Here is a 17,437-nt window from a genome sequence, read left to right on the forward strand (position 1 = left end):
TGATATTAATCGATATTATTGTATTCTGGAGGGAAAATTAGCATTTTAGTCCTGTATGTTGGCTTCATTTTGGTTTTGATCCTGTATATTGGTTTGTTTTGGAAAAGATCCAGTAACTTTGTTTTTATTTTGGATTTAGTCCTACATGTTGATTATTTTTGTTTTGGTCCTATAAATTGACTTAATTTTTGATTTTGGTCCTATACAAAGTTATGTTTTGAAAAAAAGTACATGAATTCGGATTTTTTTTGGATTTGGTCATATTAGTTGACTTGTTTTTTATTTTGGTCATGGAAAATATACGGTTTTGACCAAATTAAGCTCGGTTAAGTTAGAATAAGCGCCTATGTTTTTTTATTTTAAAATAATAAATTAAATTTAGAATTTATAAGTTGACTTTCCAACTTCACCGCTTAAGCTTTTATAATAAATATTTTTTTATGATTTTATAATTAAATAAATTAGTTTTAAAATTTAGATATTGACCTTCTAATTATTTTTTAAAATAATAATTATGTTCTAAAAGGTACAATAACTTGGTTTTTTTTGTATTTTTCCTCCGTCACCGAAACTGGAGGGAGCAGCAAAATTTTTCTTATTTGAAATGTTCTAAAAAACACGCTTAAGCGGCGATTAAGCGTGATAAAAGTGAAACATACCTAAAAAGCTCTGCTTTCGAGAAAAGAGGAACAAAAAAAGTCAACCATAGTTGAGAACGATAAAAAAATATATTAGAGTGTTTCTTTTTAAAAGAACGAAAGTATGTTTTAAATATATTTTTAGTTTTTTAGCTAATTTTGTTAATTTAGGTTGAAACTTATTTATATGATCATTAATAGGTGCTAAGTGGATGAACACTTAGTGCCAAATAAATAAAAAAATCGAAGTTACTGTTGAGAACGATATAAATGAATGTTTGTTTGTTACTTTTTAAAAGAACAAAAGTATGTTACATTTAATACATTAAATTAACATATTTTAGATTTTATTAAATTTTTTATATTAAAAAAAGTTTAAGCGTAAAAAAATATTTTTTTATTAGTTAGTTGTAATTATCTCAAACCAATAAGCACATAAAACATGAAAGAATAAAAAATATTTATTACAAAAATAATTATAGATCAACTTCTAAATTCCAAAACATTATCACATACAGGACGAAAACCAAAAAGCAAACCAACTTACAGGACCAAAACCAAAATAAGCCAAGATATAGGACTAAATCCAAAAAAAAAATCGAGTTACAGGATCTTTTCCAAAATAAGCCAACATACAGGACCAAAACCAAAAAAAAGCCAACATACAGGACCAAAATGCTAATTTTCCCTATTCTGGAGTTTATTTAACATTCATTTGTGAGGCTCAATTATTTTGCATCGGCACCTGTTTTGAGATTCTTGCATTGTGTTTGAGTATGTGTTGATTCAAGTTCTTTCTTGTTGTTTGGATGGTTGATTAAGGGCTACCATGGGTGAAAACGTAGCTCACATGGTAGTGCCTAGGTGGTGTGAAAGGGCTAGCAAAATTTGAGGCGAAAGGCTATTGGTTTGGTGATGAAGGGATCGGGTTTTAGGGGCAGGGGCAGGGACTATTGTTTCAGGCGACACTAGGCTAGGGGAAAGCTCTCCAAGAGATTTGAAGGGGTCTAAGAAGTGCTCATGGTCTTGGTTTGTAGGTTGGGTTAATGGGAGTCCATTGGCGAAGTCATAGGAAGGGGAACAGACTAAGAGGTGTGAGCAGAATTTTGGCAACGGTTGGGGCTGTCCGGAAATGAATTTTTAAAACAGGGTTAAACTCATGACTTGGTTAAGGTCTTGGGTTTTGTATTAGCCTAGGATGTTAGGAATATGTCGGTTCAAGCGGGAATTAATTCGGTTAAGTTTTGGTTGAGTTCTAGGCTATTGATTGGATAGGTGCAGAATTTTGGAGTTTAACGAGGTTGCTGTTCGGGAATAAATTTTCATAAAATGATTGGATAATAATAATACCCCGAGGATGACTTCTTTATTTAGTTCTAAGTGTGTGGGAGTCGTGGTTTCAAGCGGAACTCTTTTTGAATAAGAATTGAGTGAGTTGTAAGCTTTACGGGTGAACCGCTCAAATCGTCCTAAGCGTAAATTATGGTTTAGATTCCTACCCTTGGTTTGCTCCCTACATCACCATTCCGGTCATCCATGTGTGAGTCATTTGCATGATTATCGAATAAATGTTTACAAATAATATATATGTACATATGCATGCTAAGTCCCAGAATCAAGTATGAAAGAAAGTATTTTACGAACGAAGTAAGATGATTGTGACTACTTTTATCACGTGTTTGGACGATTTAAGAGACGTCTTAGCTTCCCTTACCAAAATACTCATGTGTTTGGACGAGTTAGGAGACGTCTTAGCTTCCCTTACCAAAATATTAATGTGTTTGGACGAGTTAGGAGACGTCTTAGCTTCCCTTACCAAATTTATGGGTTTGGACGAGTCGAGAGAAATCTTGGCTTCCCTTACCACCTATAGGAAAAGACTAGTTCGGAGACATCCTGACTTCCTTGCGGCATAGTGCACTGCAGTCATGATCGAGATAGAAACCACAGAGTCACAATTCAAGGATCTAAGTTCAAAATATTTATGAGCATGTTCCAGTACAGTTTTTGCAGTTACATTGATTATGTTCGACTTATCCATGAATATGTTCAATTCATGTTCACATCCTTTATAGAAATCTTTTGCTTAAGTTAAGGGCACAAAAGTATTTTTATTACAAGCTATTTTTAATATGCGTGTGCATGTATTTATGTAGTACTCGTTATTTCTCCCATATTCTTGTTGGGTCTCTAGGCTCACTACATCTATTTGGTGCAAGTTAATTTATTGTAGAGATCGAGGGGCAAGACTATCGAGTGGACTGCAATGAGGGCACGTCATATCCCTCCGACCTATGCTAGTCTTTCGCAAAAGCTTACTTTAGAAATTTTAAAGTTTTTTATTTTGTTGTTTGGATAAATATTATTGTAAATATTTCTAGAATTATTTGTGTGCGTGAAAATATGTAATTGCTTAGTCTTTTGACGTTTGGAATGTTGAATCTTTTTCTTCGCTTCTCGTTCATTTATCGGTCTAGTTTATTTAGTATTGTTGGTTGTATTTTTAGTTGATGTCTGTGACAGGCAGGTTTAAATATAAATAGATAGGTCATGCCAAAAATTTTCTTAAAATCCGCATTTTTATTTAATTATTATTTAAAGTAGAATTAGGGTCGTTTCAGGCGGCATGCTGCTGGTGGAGATGGGCGGGGCGACATACCGCTAGAGGAGATGGGTGGGGCAGCGTGCAGCTGGCGAAGATGTTTGGGGCAGAGAGCGGGCTCCGCTCATGGTGTTTAGGAGGGAGAAGGATATCGATCTGGACTAGAGACATGAAGTGGGTCGATGCTGTTGAGTTTTTGGAGTTGGGCCGGTGGAGTTGAAGTTTTCTTGATTGTTTGCCTTGGGTTTCGGTTGTTGGGCTTGGTTGTTGCTGAACTCCTATGCTACCCGACTGCTGCTAAATTGCTGATTACTTATTATATATGTTTGAGTACGTACATTTTGTAATTTACGCATACTAATTCCCCTTGTAGATCAGAAATATCTCACGGAAGAAAAAATTTAAATATCACTCTGAAATTACCAGATAATTTTGCAGGGTGTAGAATGAAGGAAAGAATATTCTTTACTAATATCTCTATGAGAGATCCAATCTAGGTCCCGACATAGCCCCAAGGAAGGGTCGTTCGACTTTCTCACACCACTACCTAACTCTGAATTTTATGCCGAAACGGAATCCCCGGGTTATAGTCCCAGCTTAAGTGGTGGTATCGTCTACTTGAGTAACCCTGCCCCACTCGAAGCTGTGGTGGCACCATTACGAAGCACGAAGCCTAATGACCTTAACCTCAATCCCGTTATCGATTCATCTAGCGACCAAGATAATGATGGGATTCCTGGCAACACGGTGTCCCATCCTTTGTCTCGTGAAAGTGTTTTTTATGTGTGTGGTTGTAAAAGAATACTCAGATCCAGTGGCACTATATTTTCGAGTCCCGGTGACTCTCGTCACTCTCCACCTCCTGGTTACTTCACTGTTTATGTTGAACATCTGAATATTGGATTTTCAATACCCCCATCTCGTACCCTGGTAGAGCTAGTAAAATGTTTAGGCGTCAGTCTCAGTCAGTTAACTCCTAACTCTCTCTTGTACTTGTCATCAAGTGAGTGCATTTGATATAGATCCAAGCGTAGAGTAGGTGCCCGTCGAGCCAATGTGTTGACCGATGGTCCTTGAGAGAACTCTTGTATGACAATATTTATTTTAATAATATTTGACATTATTTAATTTGGCACATCTTTATCTTTATACCCATGCAAGCTGCATAGATAAAGCCCTTGAATATACAAATAGTAGAAAGAATATGAGATGGTCATGTGATGACCATCTTGAAACTCATATTTGGAATACTGTATATTCTAAACTGTTCCTAGTCGATTCAGCCGCCATAAAGAAGGATAAAGGTCGCTCGAGCTTGAGACTAGTATTTGCGATGTGAGTACCATGTTTCATTGGTAGGAGACATGGAGATGTCCAAGCATGCAAATAGGTGCTCCTTGTAGAGTGCACTGAACAACCCTCCCTAAAGGATTTTCCAAGTGGTTCTCACTTATCGAGTGGAGAAGTCCTAGTTTATGGTTGTACACCATTAGTCCTTATAACCCGGGACAACATGGAGACTCTATATGCTAGTGCTTCACTTTGACTTGTTTACCGACTCATCTGGGGTCATCAGGTGGCAATGTTGGGTGTTGTGACGAAACATATAGGAGTCAATGCATTGTAGTCGGGGATTCAGCGCTTACCTACGGGTATGGATATCCTATGTTATATCATGCATACGTAGCTTGAAATCTCTGATCAGAGTAAGTGTAATTAAGAAAGGTGTTTCTTGAATTACATTTTCGATGCAACTACGGCATGACACATAGTTATTGATTCAATGACAAATCTCGATAAACCAATGGTTGTCGAATCGGTCGGGATATATGAGTTGAAGGAACCGTACTGTAAGCTAACCATAATTGATTGGTTCTTGCAGGCATTATCATTTGATACCTAGGGAGTCATGTAAGCGATGCTGCTAGACGTTTACATGACTGGTTGGGTACTATCAGACTTGAGTTTCCTGACGTTCTTATTATCAATGTGTTGATCAATAAGAATGGAGCTATATATAGAGTATGCTCATATAAGGGAATTGTGTTGGAGAACGCGGCGATCAGATCAATCAGAATTGATACCCGGTGCAGCGGAAGTTTAAAAATTTTATATGGAACGATTCCATAATGGGTATCAAAACTTTTACGATTAAATTGTATGTGTAAAAATTAAATAACAATTATAAATTTTTACCTCAAATCTCGAATCGAGATTATGGACACCAACAGATTGCTCTGCTCTTGTTGTATATCCCTGGAACTGATGGACGAACTGTTATTCAATCAGGTCCACGAACGGATATTTAATCCCTCTGATAGATTGCACTAGAAAATCTATCAGAAGTTTCTACGAAGAGAATTAACGAATTTGATCCGTTAAACCAGACTGTAATTCAAAATTCACAGGCTGGATTTTCACCGAGCAGAGGGGAGGGGGGCGGCCACTGTTAGAGAAAATACTTAGGGTTTTCGAAAATTGTGACCTGTTATGTGTAATTTTTGTACTGCAATAACTTATTTATAATGTAGGCCGCTAACAGCTTAGGGCCCATTAGTCATAAGTTCAAGCCCGACAAGCAAAGCCCGCATGTTAAAAAATTAATATAAAATTCATCATGACTCCGATTGATAAACCGATTTCGCCAATGTGCACAGAAACCATTTCTGCACTTTTTAAAGTCAAGATAAATTTTTCTGAATCCGAATTCAGTGATTTCCAAAAATGCCCATCCCTATGTCATTTTAGAAAATCTTACTCCTATACTCTTAAATAAGAAGTCCAACTTCTTTGTTCATTAAATTTAACTCTTTAAATTTAACTATCTCAACGGGGATTAAAAATCCATTACTCTGTGTGACCCTCAATGGTTCAGGGATACATCTAGCCGTGGGCTCACAACTCCTTGTGACTCGGAACAACAATTTCCGACTTGCCCATCGAATCATGGTAAGAGCGCCTAGCAACATCGCCCCATGATTCCCTAGGTATCACTTATAGTGCCTGCAAGAACCAATAGATTTTGGTTAGCGTACAGTACGGTCCCTTCATCCATATATCTCGATCGAATCAACAACCATTGGTAAATCGAGAGTCGTTCGAGATTCGATAACTATGCAATACATCTTGAAGATCAAATAGTGACATCGCATGTGTTACTAAGAAACCATTTCTTAAAACACATCATGTACTCTGGCTAGAGATTCGTCACACTAATATCTCCTCAGATCGCATAGGATATCCACACTCGCAAGTATGTGGTGAATCCTTGACAACAAAGCATCGACTCCTATATGTGTTGTAACTGTACCCAATCCCGACACCTGATGACCCCAATAGAGTCGGTAAACGAGTCAAAGCACAGTACTAGCATATAGAGTCTCAATGATGTTTCAAGTAGTAAGGACTAATGGTGTACAACCAAAACCGCGGACTTTATCCACTCGATAAGTGATAACCTCTTGGAAAGTCCGGATAGGGTAGTTCGATCATTCATCGTATGAATATCCATTTGCATGCTTCGAACATCTCTATGTTCCTTACCAATGAAACGTGGTACTCTGCATCGCAAATGCTAGTCTCAAACTCGAGCGATCCTTATCCTTATTATCGGACGGCTCAATCGAATAGGAATAGTTTAGAATATACAGTGACTATAAGATGTGTTTCATGATAGACATCTCCATGTTCTACCACATCTTACATACACTATAGTATATTCAAGGTCTTTATCAAAACAACAATAGTATATCACAATATAACAATATGAAGAAAGATAAAGTCATTGCCATTAATAAAAGTGTAAATAATATTAAACAAAAGATTGTTTATATAAAGAGTCATCAAAGCCCTTAGCCACAAGTTGGCTCACCGGGCACCCACTCTTTCAATCTCCCACTTGCCCTATAGCCAACTAGTCATACTACGTAGACCCATTGCTTCGCGATGTTTGTCAAATAATGGTCCTGGCAAGGGCTTAGTAAGTGGATCAGCGATATTGTCTGCAGAGGCCACTCTTTCGACAGTGATGTCTCCTCTTTTCACAATCTCCCGGATGATGTGGTATTTCCTCAGTACGTGTTTGGATCTTTGATGAGACCTTGGTTCCTTTGCCTGAGCAACGGCACCCGTGTTGTCACAGTACACCGGGACTGGACCAACAACTTCTGGAATAACGCCCAACTCTTGGACGAAATTCCTCATCCAAACGGCCTCTTTAGCAGCAGCTGATGCTGCAATGTATTCTGACTCAGTGGTGGAATCTGCTGTGGTGTCCTGCTTGGAACTCTTCCAAGAGACAGCACCGCCATTGAGCATGAACACAAATCCAGAGGTTGACTTCGAGTCATCCACGTCACTTTGGAAGCTAGGGTCGGTATAGCCTTCCAATTTTAGTTCTCTTCCTCCATATACCATGAACATATTCTTAGTCCTTCGTAAGTACTTAAGAATGTCCTTCACGGCTTTCCAATGCATTTGACCTGGATTAGCTTGATATCTGCTCGTGACACTCAGAGCAAATTCTACATCCGGTCTGGTAGATATCATCCCATACATGATACTACCTATGGCTGACGCATATGGTACATGTGTCATTTTCTTTATCTCTTCATCAGTCTTGGGACACATAGACTTGGATAGAGAAACTCCATGACACATGGGTAGATGTCCTCTCTTGGACCCATCCATTGAAAACCGTTTCAATATGGTGTCGATGTAGGTTGATTGAGTGAGTCCTATCATTCTCTTAGATCTATCTCTATAGATCTGTATCCCTAGAATATAGGATGCCTCACCCAAATCCTTCATCGAGAATCTACCTGATAACCATATCTTTGTTGACTGCAACATCCCTACGTCATTCCCAATGAGTAGGATGTCATCAACATAAAGTACTAAGAATGTCACAGCATCCTTAACTACTTTCTTGTACACACATGGTTCCTCCGGGTTCTTGATGAAACCAAAATCCTTTATTGTTTCATCAAATTTCTGGTTCCAACTTCTTGATGCTTGTTTTAGACCATAAATTGATCTCTGAAGCTTGCATACCTTATGCTCGCTTCCCATGGATGTGTACCCCTCAGGCTGCTTCATATAGATTTCTTCCTTAATGTCTCCATTAAGAAAAGCAGTTTTCACATCCATTTGCCATATCTCATAGTCATACCAAGCAGCTATGGCAATAAGGATTCTTATGGACTTGAACATTGCAACTGGTGAAAAGGTTTCATCATAGTCAACTCCTTGTCTTCGAGTATAACCTTTCGCCACCAATCGCGCCTTGTAGGTCAATACCTTACCATCAGGCCCAAGCTTTCTCTTGTAGATCCATTTACACCCTATTGGAACAATTCCATCAGGAGGATCTACTAAAGACCAAATTTGGTTTGTATGCATCGAATCTATTTCCGACTGCATAGATTCAAGCCATAAATTTGAATCCGCATCAGAAATTGCTTCCTTGAAGTTTCTTGGATCACATCCAACATCGGGTTCATCTTGATCCCCTTCAAGAAGAAGACCATATCGAATAGGAGGTCTAGAAGTCCTCTCGGATCTTCTAGGTACAGGCGTGTCTATCAATGGTTCCTGAGGTGTAGGATCATTATTTTGTATTTCGGGTTCTTCTCGAATTTCTTCGAGTTCCATCATCTCGCCTTTCTTATCCAATAAGAACTCCTTCTCCAAGAAGGTGGCATTCCTTGAAACAAACACCTTTGTTTCAGCAGGATAATAGAAATAATATCCGATTGAATTCTTCGGATACCCTACAAAATAACATAAGGTGGATCGACTATCCAACTTATCTCCCACTGTCTGATTCACGTAAGCAGGACATCCCCAAATCCTCAAGTACGAATACTTAGGAGCTTTGCCATTCCATAACTCGTATGGTGTTTTGTCCACTGCTTTAGTGTGGACGTTGTTCAACAACAATACCGCCGTTTCAAGCGCATAGCCCCAAAACGAAGGTGGAAGCTCAGTGAAGCTCATCATGGATCAAACCATGTCCAACAAAGTTCGATTACGACGCTCCGATACACCATTCAGCTGAGGTGTCATAGGAGGAGTCCACTGAGAGAGAATCCCATTCTCTTTCAGATAGTCCAAAAACTCGGTACTCAAGTATTCTCCACCTCGATCTGATCGAAGTGCTTTAATACTTTTACCTAGCTTGTTTTCTACTTCAGCCTTGAATTCTTTGAACTTTTCAAATGCTTCAGACTTATATTTCATTAAATATAAATACCCATACCTAGAATAATCATCAGTAAAGGTAATGAAGTAGGTGTGGCCATATTGAGTACCAACTCTAAATGGACAACAAACATCTGTATGGATCAAATCCAACAGATTTTGACTACGCTCAGGTTTCCCCTTAAAAAGAGATTTAGTCATTTTTCCTTTTAGGCAGGATTCACAAGTAGGTAGAGAGTTAATATCAGACATATCAAACATGCCCTCTCCCACTAGCTTGTTCATCCTCCTTGAGGAAATATGACCTAACCTAGCATGCCAAAGGTTTGCCGGGTTTTGGCTATCAATTTTCCTTTTGTTTGTTGTTGCCGGTTTATCAACATAATTTATTGGAACGTCTTTTAGTTTTAAGTTATATAGATCATTTTCAAGTTGTCCATTTCCAATCAAACATTCATTCTTGTAAATATTGCAAATCCCATTCATAAAATTGCAAAAATAACCATCTCTATCAAGCATAGAAACAGAAATAATGTTTTTAATCAAATCCGAAACAAATAAAACATCTCTCAAAAGTAACTTAAAACCGTTCTGCAAAATTAAATAAATATCTCGCACAGCTTTAGCTTCAACTCTGGAACCATTTCCGAGCCTCAGCTGGGTCTCACCCATTCTAAGCCTGCGACTTCTTGTCATCACCTGCAAATCATTGCAAATGTGAGATCCACATCCGGTATCCAATACCCAAGAAGTAGTATTAAGTGAAACATTTATTTCAATATAGAACATACCCTTTGCAGTTCGCAACTGCTCTAGATATTCCTTGCAGTTACGCTTCCAATGACCGGGCTTCTTGCAGTAATGGCAAACATCCTTGGACTTTTCCATATTTGAAGCCTTTGTCTTGTACTTCTTCTCGGGTTCGATTTTCTTGGGTGGGGCAGAACGTTTCTTACCCTTTGTACTTGGCCCCTTCTTAGCAGAGGAAGAGGAGCCCACCAAGAAAGCCGGTTTATCCTTCTTTAAAGTGGATTCATATGTCACAAGCATATTGACCATCTCTTCAAGGGAGGCCTCTATCTTGTTCATATTGAAATTCACCACAAATCCGTCAAACGAAGAAGGAAGAGATAGAAGTAGTAAGTCCACGTTGAGTTCATGCTCCAACACCAAATCAAGGGTTACCAACTTCTGTATGAGCCAAATCACTCGTACCCCATGATCACGGACCGAAGTCCCTTCACGCATGCGACACGTCATTAGCTCCTTTACAGTAGCGAACCTTTCAGCCCTCGATTGAGCCCCAAAAAGTTCCTTGAGTTGTACGTGAATGTCAGCAGCATTCACAGTGTCCTCAAATCGCCTCTGGAGTTCATCAGACATCGAGGCTTGCATATAGAATTTGGCCTTGATATCATGGTCCCACCATGTATCAAGTTTGGCTAACTCTTCCGGACTTATGTCAGCTGGTGCTTCCTTCGAAGGAGATTTTTCTAACACGTAGAGCATCTTCTCCGAAGTCAAGACAATCTTCAACTTACGGAACCATTCCGTATAGTTTGCGCTAGTCAATTTATTTTGTTCGAGGATCGAGAAAAGTGGATTACGCGAATTCATCTTTATGAAATACTGAAAAGAAACAGACAAATATCAGTGATTGTTTAAGTAATTTACTAAGACATAAAATAGGCGAAATTTATTTTATGAATCTCACTCCCACTATTTTAACGATTTCACTACCCTCTAGTGAAAACGGGAAACTGTTTTCCTTAGTGAGAACATGGAGTCCAATTGACAAACTATGGTCCCGAATAATATCAGCAAACCATAATTTTCAAAAGGTAGAGCCCAATTGCTTCCAAAGCAACCTCCACGTTTTTACCTCATGTCCAATAAGGGCCCAATAATATGACGCCGTTTATTGTGACATGTCAAGATGACCCATCAATATTAAGTTGTGATGGACGGTCGCCATGTGGATCCCCCAATAATATGAGCCGGATTCACACAATTTTGTCTAAAACATGCATACAATAATAATATCACATATTATATAGAATGATCGATTCCATTTCTAATCGACCCGTGGTTGCCAATCACGAGTCTTAGTCCAATCCTAGGTAATATGCAGTATGCAATGCAATCCTATTACATTGAGCTTTCAATTTACATTTCTTCTGTCTTTATTGTCTGCTAGGCCCACCTCCATCTTCAAATTTTCATCTCCCACTAAATCTAATGTATTTACAATAAATAACAATGACAAGTAGGGGATACATTTTTAAGGGGTGGGAACGGGCCATAAACCAAGCCCACTTTTATTACATATGACAATTCATATTGGGCCATAAACCAGGCCCATTAATAAAACCAACAACAATAAAAAAAATGTAAATTCCTAACATACACCTACAAAATTGGTCATGGCAATCGATCATCCTTATCCAATAACCTTTAATTCAAAATTAATTTATTGGATAACATGCAATGACAATTTAAATTTAAAAGGATAAAATCATATTTCATATATAAAATCTTATTTTACATACAAAATCATATTTTATCTATAAAATCCAATTTTATACATAAAATCATATTTTACTCAATATATCCATAAGATCATATCTTATCATCAATTGTACCAAAAATAATTAATTTCAAAATTCAATTTAACGGAAAAAATATTTAAATTTTCCAAAAATTCAAATTTATCCAAAAATCAATTTTAAAATTTTCGGACTCGAACAATTCGATCCGACGCCTCGTGGACCAATCAAAAACAATTTTCGATCGGACCAAAAATAGAATTTTAACATATTAAAATTTAATTTTAAAATTAAAAAATTAATTTTTCCGCGGGCTGCCCGGGACACTCCTGGGCTGCCCGCGCCCCAAAGGGCTCGGGCCGGGCAGCCGGCTGCCCCTAGGGCAGCGATCACGTCGCTACCCATGGGCAGCGCCGTGCGCCGCCCGCGCTGCGCTGGGCAGCGACCATCGCTGCCCCCCCGGGCAGCGATCCAATCGCTGCCCGGGTTTTTGCCCGAAAAAAAAAATTTTATTTTTAAAATATTTATTTGGTTTCAAAAACCGAGGCTTAAAAATTTTTGTACAATCGATTAATTTAATCGCTTGATCTGAGCAACCTGTCTCTGATACCACTGTTGGAGAACGCGGCGATCAGATCAATCAGAATTGATACCCGGTGCAGCGGAAGTTTAAAAATTTTATATGGAACGATTCCATAATTGGTATCAAAACTTTTACGATTAAATTGTGTGTAAAAATTAAATAACAATTTTAAATTTTTACCTCCAATCTCGAATCGAGATTATGGACACCAACAGATTGCTCTGCTCTTGTTGTATATCCCTGGAACTGATGGACGAACTGTTCTTCAATCAGGTCCACGAACGGATATTTAATCCCTCTGATAGATTGCACTAGAAAATCTATCAGAAGTTTCTACGAAGAGAATTAACGAATTTGATCCGTTAAACCAGACTGTAATTCAAAATTCACTGGCTGGATTTTCACCGAGCAGAGGGGAGGCTGGATATTTAATCCCTCTGATGGAATTCTTCTTTCTTTCTTTCTTCGGTTTGGGATCCCGAGGTTAAAATATCCAACAATCACACCGAACTCCCCTCTCGAGGTGGACGAGGCATATTTTAATCCTCTAGACTCCAGAGCATTATAGAGAGTTTATTTGACAAGGTATAAAATCTCCAACCAGGTCACTCAACTACAATCTCTAGATCGTCTAATCAAATTGAAATGAATCAAGGCTCAATATGAATTCATATGTCATCTCATGCATTCTAATATCATTTCAATCATCAATTCATATAAGCATTCAATCATGCTTTCATTCATCAATTCAAATAATCATTCAAACATGATTTCGTCAATATAAATGCATATATAATCTCATGCATTCAAATAAACATTCAATCAAGCAAGTATGTGATTTCTTCGGAACACTCGAATAAAGTCTAATTCGAGTTAATCTTTCCATTCAATTCTAAGTCGTCTTTTACCTTATTCGCTTCGAAGGTACTTCAATCTGAAATCAATAACAAGGATAATAGTCAATATCCAATCAAACTCTTTCAAAACTCAATCAACTTCTTCAATCGATAAAATAAGAAAATCGATACTGTACCGACTTGAATCTTCCAACTGGCCAAAGCTGCTATCTCGCAACTCTGCTGACATCAATTCAATCTATCAGAAGATACTGTACCGACTTGAATCTTCCAACTGACCAAAGCTGCTATCTCGCAACTCTGCTGACATCAATTCAATCTATCAGAAGAAGTCATAAGGATCAATATCGACATCCAAAAGCCCAATCAAACTCGATACGATCAAAATATTGAACGATGTCCAAAACTCAAACTGACGACATAACGGCTATAAACTGATCAAACCGGAAACGCAGACAACAAGATATCAATTCAATAAACTCAATTAAATCATCAAACATCATTTCCAATCTAATCTCAACACATCTCAAAACTCTAATTTTCGAAAATAACAAGAAAATTCATATCAAATCCGATCGTCGTTATTTCTTCGAACCGTCTTAGATGTACTATCACAGCTATCTCATAATCATCCTCTTCGAATATAAATCAATTCTAAAGACAACCAAAAATTCAAACCTCTCAGAAATGAGATAAACTTACTTCCAAACGGAGCACTCGTCGCTGTGATCGCAAATATCAACTTCAGATCAATTTCCAACGGACGGATCGAGCTAAAATTGAAATCACAAAGCATGGGGAAGCTTTTGGCCGCCTCCCATGGTGGAACACGTTGTGGAGGGATGAGGGTGAAGAATGGAGACTTAGTCAATGCCTCTAATATATAACAATTCCATATTTTGCATTTTAGACCCTGAAAATTCCGAAAATTGCATTCTAGTCCCTGATCAAAATCGAATCGGCCCTCGACTTCTAAAATCTCTGATTATCTCAAATAAAGTCCATTAAGATAATTTTGGGGCGTTACACAGGTTGTACTTCGTTGCCAAAGTAGTGCTTGACTCTCTGTCCATTAACCTTGAAAGTTCTTCCATCTGTACATCTCAATTCAATGGCACCATGTGGATAAACGGTCTCCACGAGAAACGGCCCGGACCATCGCGATTTCAAATTCCTTGGAAATAATTTCAAACGAGAGTTAAATAACAAAACTTTTTGACCCGTTTCGAATTCCCTATGCACAATGTTTTTATCATGCCATTTCTTTGTTTTCTCCTTTTATATCTTGGCATTCTCATAAGCTTCATTTCGGAATTCATTCAATTCATTCATTTGTAGTTTCCGCAACTCCCCGGATGCTTCGAGATCCATGTTTAGCTTCTTGACAACCCAAAACGCTTTGTACTCCAACTCCAAAGGTAAATGACACGCCTTACCAAAAACCAGCCTGTAGGGAGACATCCCAATGGGTGTTTTGAAAGTGGTGCGGTAAGCCCAAATAGCGTCATCTAGCTTGATTGCCCAATCTTTCCGATTTGTCTTAATCGTTTTCTCCAAGATTTGCTTGATTTCCCGGTTAGAGATCTCTGCCTGGCCATTGGTTTGAGGATGGTATGCACACGCCACCTTATGCCTGACACCATACTTAGTGAGCAAGGTATTAAAAATCTTATTGCAATAATGTGTACCTTCATCACTGATTATTGCTCGTGGAGTTCCAAAACTCGTAAAAATATTCTTTTGCAAAAACTTTACTACAACACGAGCATCATTAGTAGAGATGGCAATGGCTTCCACCCATTTCGAAACATAATCAACTGCTAATAAAATATAAGTATACCCGAAAGAAGGGGGAAAGGGACCCATAAAATCAATACCCCACAAATCAAACAATTCCACTTCTAAAATATTTGTGAGGGGTAATTCATGCCTTCTAGAAATATTTCCCGTTCTTTGACACTTATCGCATGATTTCACTAAGGTATAACTATCTTTAAACAATGTAGGCCAATAAAAACCAGATTGTAATACCTTAGCAGCAGTCCAGGTTGCTCCAAAATGTCCTCCATATGGTGCTGAATGACATTGTTCCAGAATTTCATTCGCATCTTGCCTCGCCACACATCTCCGAATCACTTGATTAGCATAACGTTTGAAAATGTAGGGACCATCCCATAGGTAGAACTTAACGTCATGGAAAAACTTCTTCTGATGTTGGTTCAACTCTGGAGGCATAACACCACAAGACAAAAAATTTGCAAAATCAGCAAACCACGGAATGGAGGAATTTACCTGAAAGATCTGTTCATCCGGAAACAATTCCTTTATTCTCTCCTCCTCCTTAACGTCTTCTAACTCCAATCTTGACAAGTGGTCAGCAACTTGATTTTCACTACCCTTCTTATCTTTGATCTCAAAATCAAACTCCTGTAACAATAGAATCCACCTTATCAAGCGTGACTTGGCATCCTTTTTGGAAAACAAGTAGCGAATCGCTTCATGGTCAGTATAAACAACTACTTTAGTACCAATTAAATATGGACGAAATTTATCAACAGCAAAAACTACTACAAGCATCTCTTTTTCTGTAGTAGTGTAGTTTTGTTGCGCGGCATCCATGGTGCGACTGGCATAATATATGGCTCGAAATATCTTATCTCTCCTCTGGCCTAATACAACACCGACTACGTAGTCACTAGCATCGCACATAAGTTCAAAGGGCTCCTTCCAATCCGGCACAATCATGATGGGTGCTGTGATCAATGCCGTCTTGATCTTCTCAAAGGCCTGCAAACAATCATCATCAAACATAAATGTAGAATCTTTTTCAAGAAAATTACACAGGGGTTTTGTAATTTTAGAGAAATCCTTGATGAATCGCCGATAAAACCCTGCATGGCCTAAAAAACTTCGGATGCCTTTGATATTCTTTGGAGGTGGAAGCTTCTCAATGGCAACCACTTTGGCTCGATCCACCTCTAACCCATTTGATGACACTTTCTGTCCAAGGACAATGCCCTCTTGAACCATAAAGTGACATTTTTCCCAATTTAGAACTAAATTTTTTTCCTGGCACCTCTGCAAAACAAGAGACAGATTATGCAAGCAATGATCAATAGAGGAACCAAAAACGGAAAAGTCATCAATAAAAACTTTCATCACTTCCTCCACCATATCTGCAAAAATCACCATCATGCACCGCTGAAAAGTCGCAGGTGCATTACACAGTCCAAACGGCATCCTCCTGAAAGCAAACGTGCCATAGGGACACGTAAAAGTAGTATTCTCCTGATCCTCCAGTGCGATAGAAATTTGATTATAACTTGAATAACCGTCTAAGAAGCAGTAATAGCAATAACCAGCAAGTCTATCAAGCATTTGATCAATGAAAGGAAGTGGAAAATGATCCTTACGAGTAGCTTTGTTCAAATTCCTATAATCTATACATACTTGCCAGCCAGTTACTGTACATGTGGAGATTAACTCATTATTTTTGTTTTTAACCACAGTAATCCCACTCTTCTTAGGCACCACTTGAACAGGAGATACCCAAATACTATCAGAAATAGCATAAATCACTCCCGCATTCAACAACTTTAAAACTTCTTTCTTCACTAATTCTTTCATGGCAGGGTTCAACCGCCTCTGATGATCAACATAAGGGGTATAAGAATCTTCCATCAAAATTTTATGCATGCAAATTGTTGGACTAATACCCTTAATGTCAGAAATTGACCATCCTAGAGCAGTTTTAAAATTTCTCAAAACTCGCAACAACTTATCTTTTTCTACAGCAGACAGGTGAGCAAAAATAATAACAGGACAAGTAGAATTTTCACCAAGGAATTCATAACATAAATGCGCAGGCAATTCTTTCAGATCATGAGTTTTAGTGGATACCTCTGGCGCACTATTTTCCAATGCTTCAGATTCCTTAGTACTCACCATTTTTTCTTTCAGAGCGCTGTCAAGGAATGATTTTTGTTCATGTAGCTCCTAATCCTCGTCCT

The sequence above is a fragment of the Henckelia pumila genome, chromosome 1 (assembly GCF_033568475.1).
Source record: "Henckelia pumila isolate YLH828 chromosome 1, ASM3356847v2, whole genome shotgun sequence".
Lineage (NCBI taxonomy): Eukaryota > Viridiplantae > Streptophyta > Magnoliopsida > Lamiales > Gesneriaceae > Henckelia > Henckelia pumila.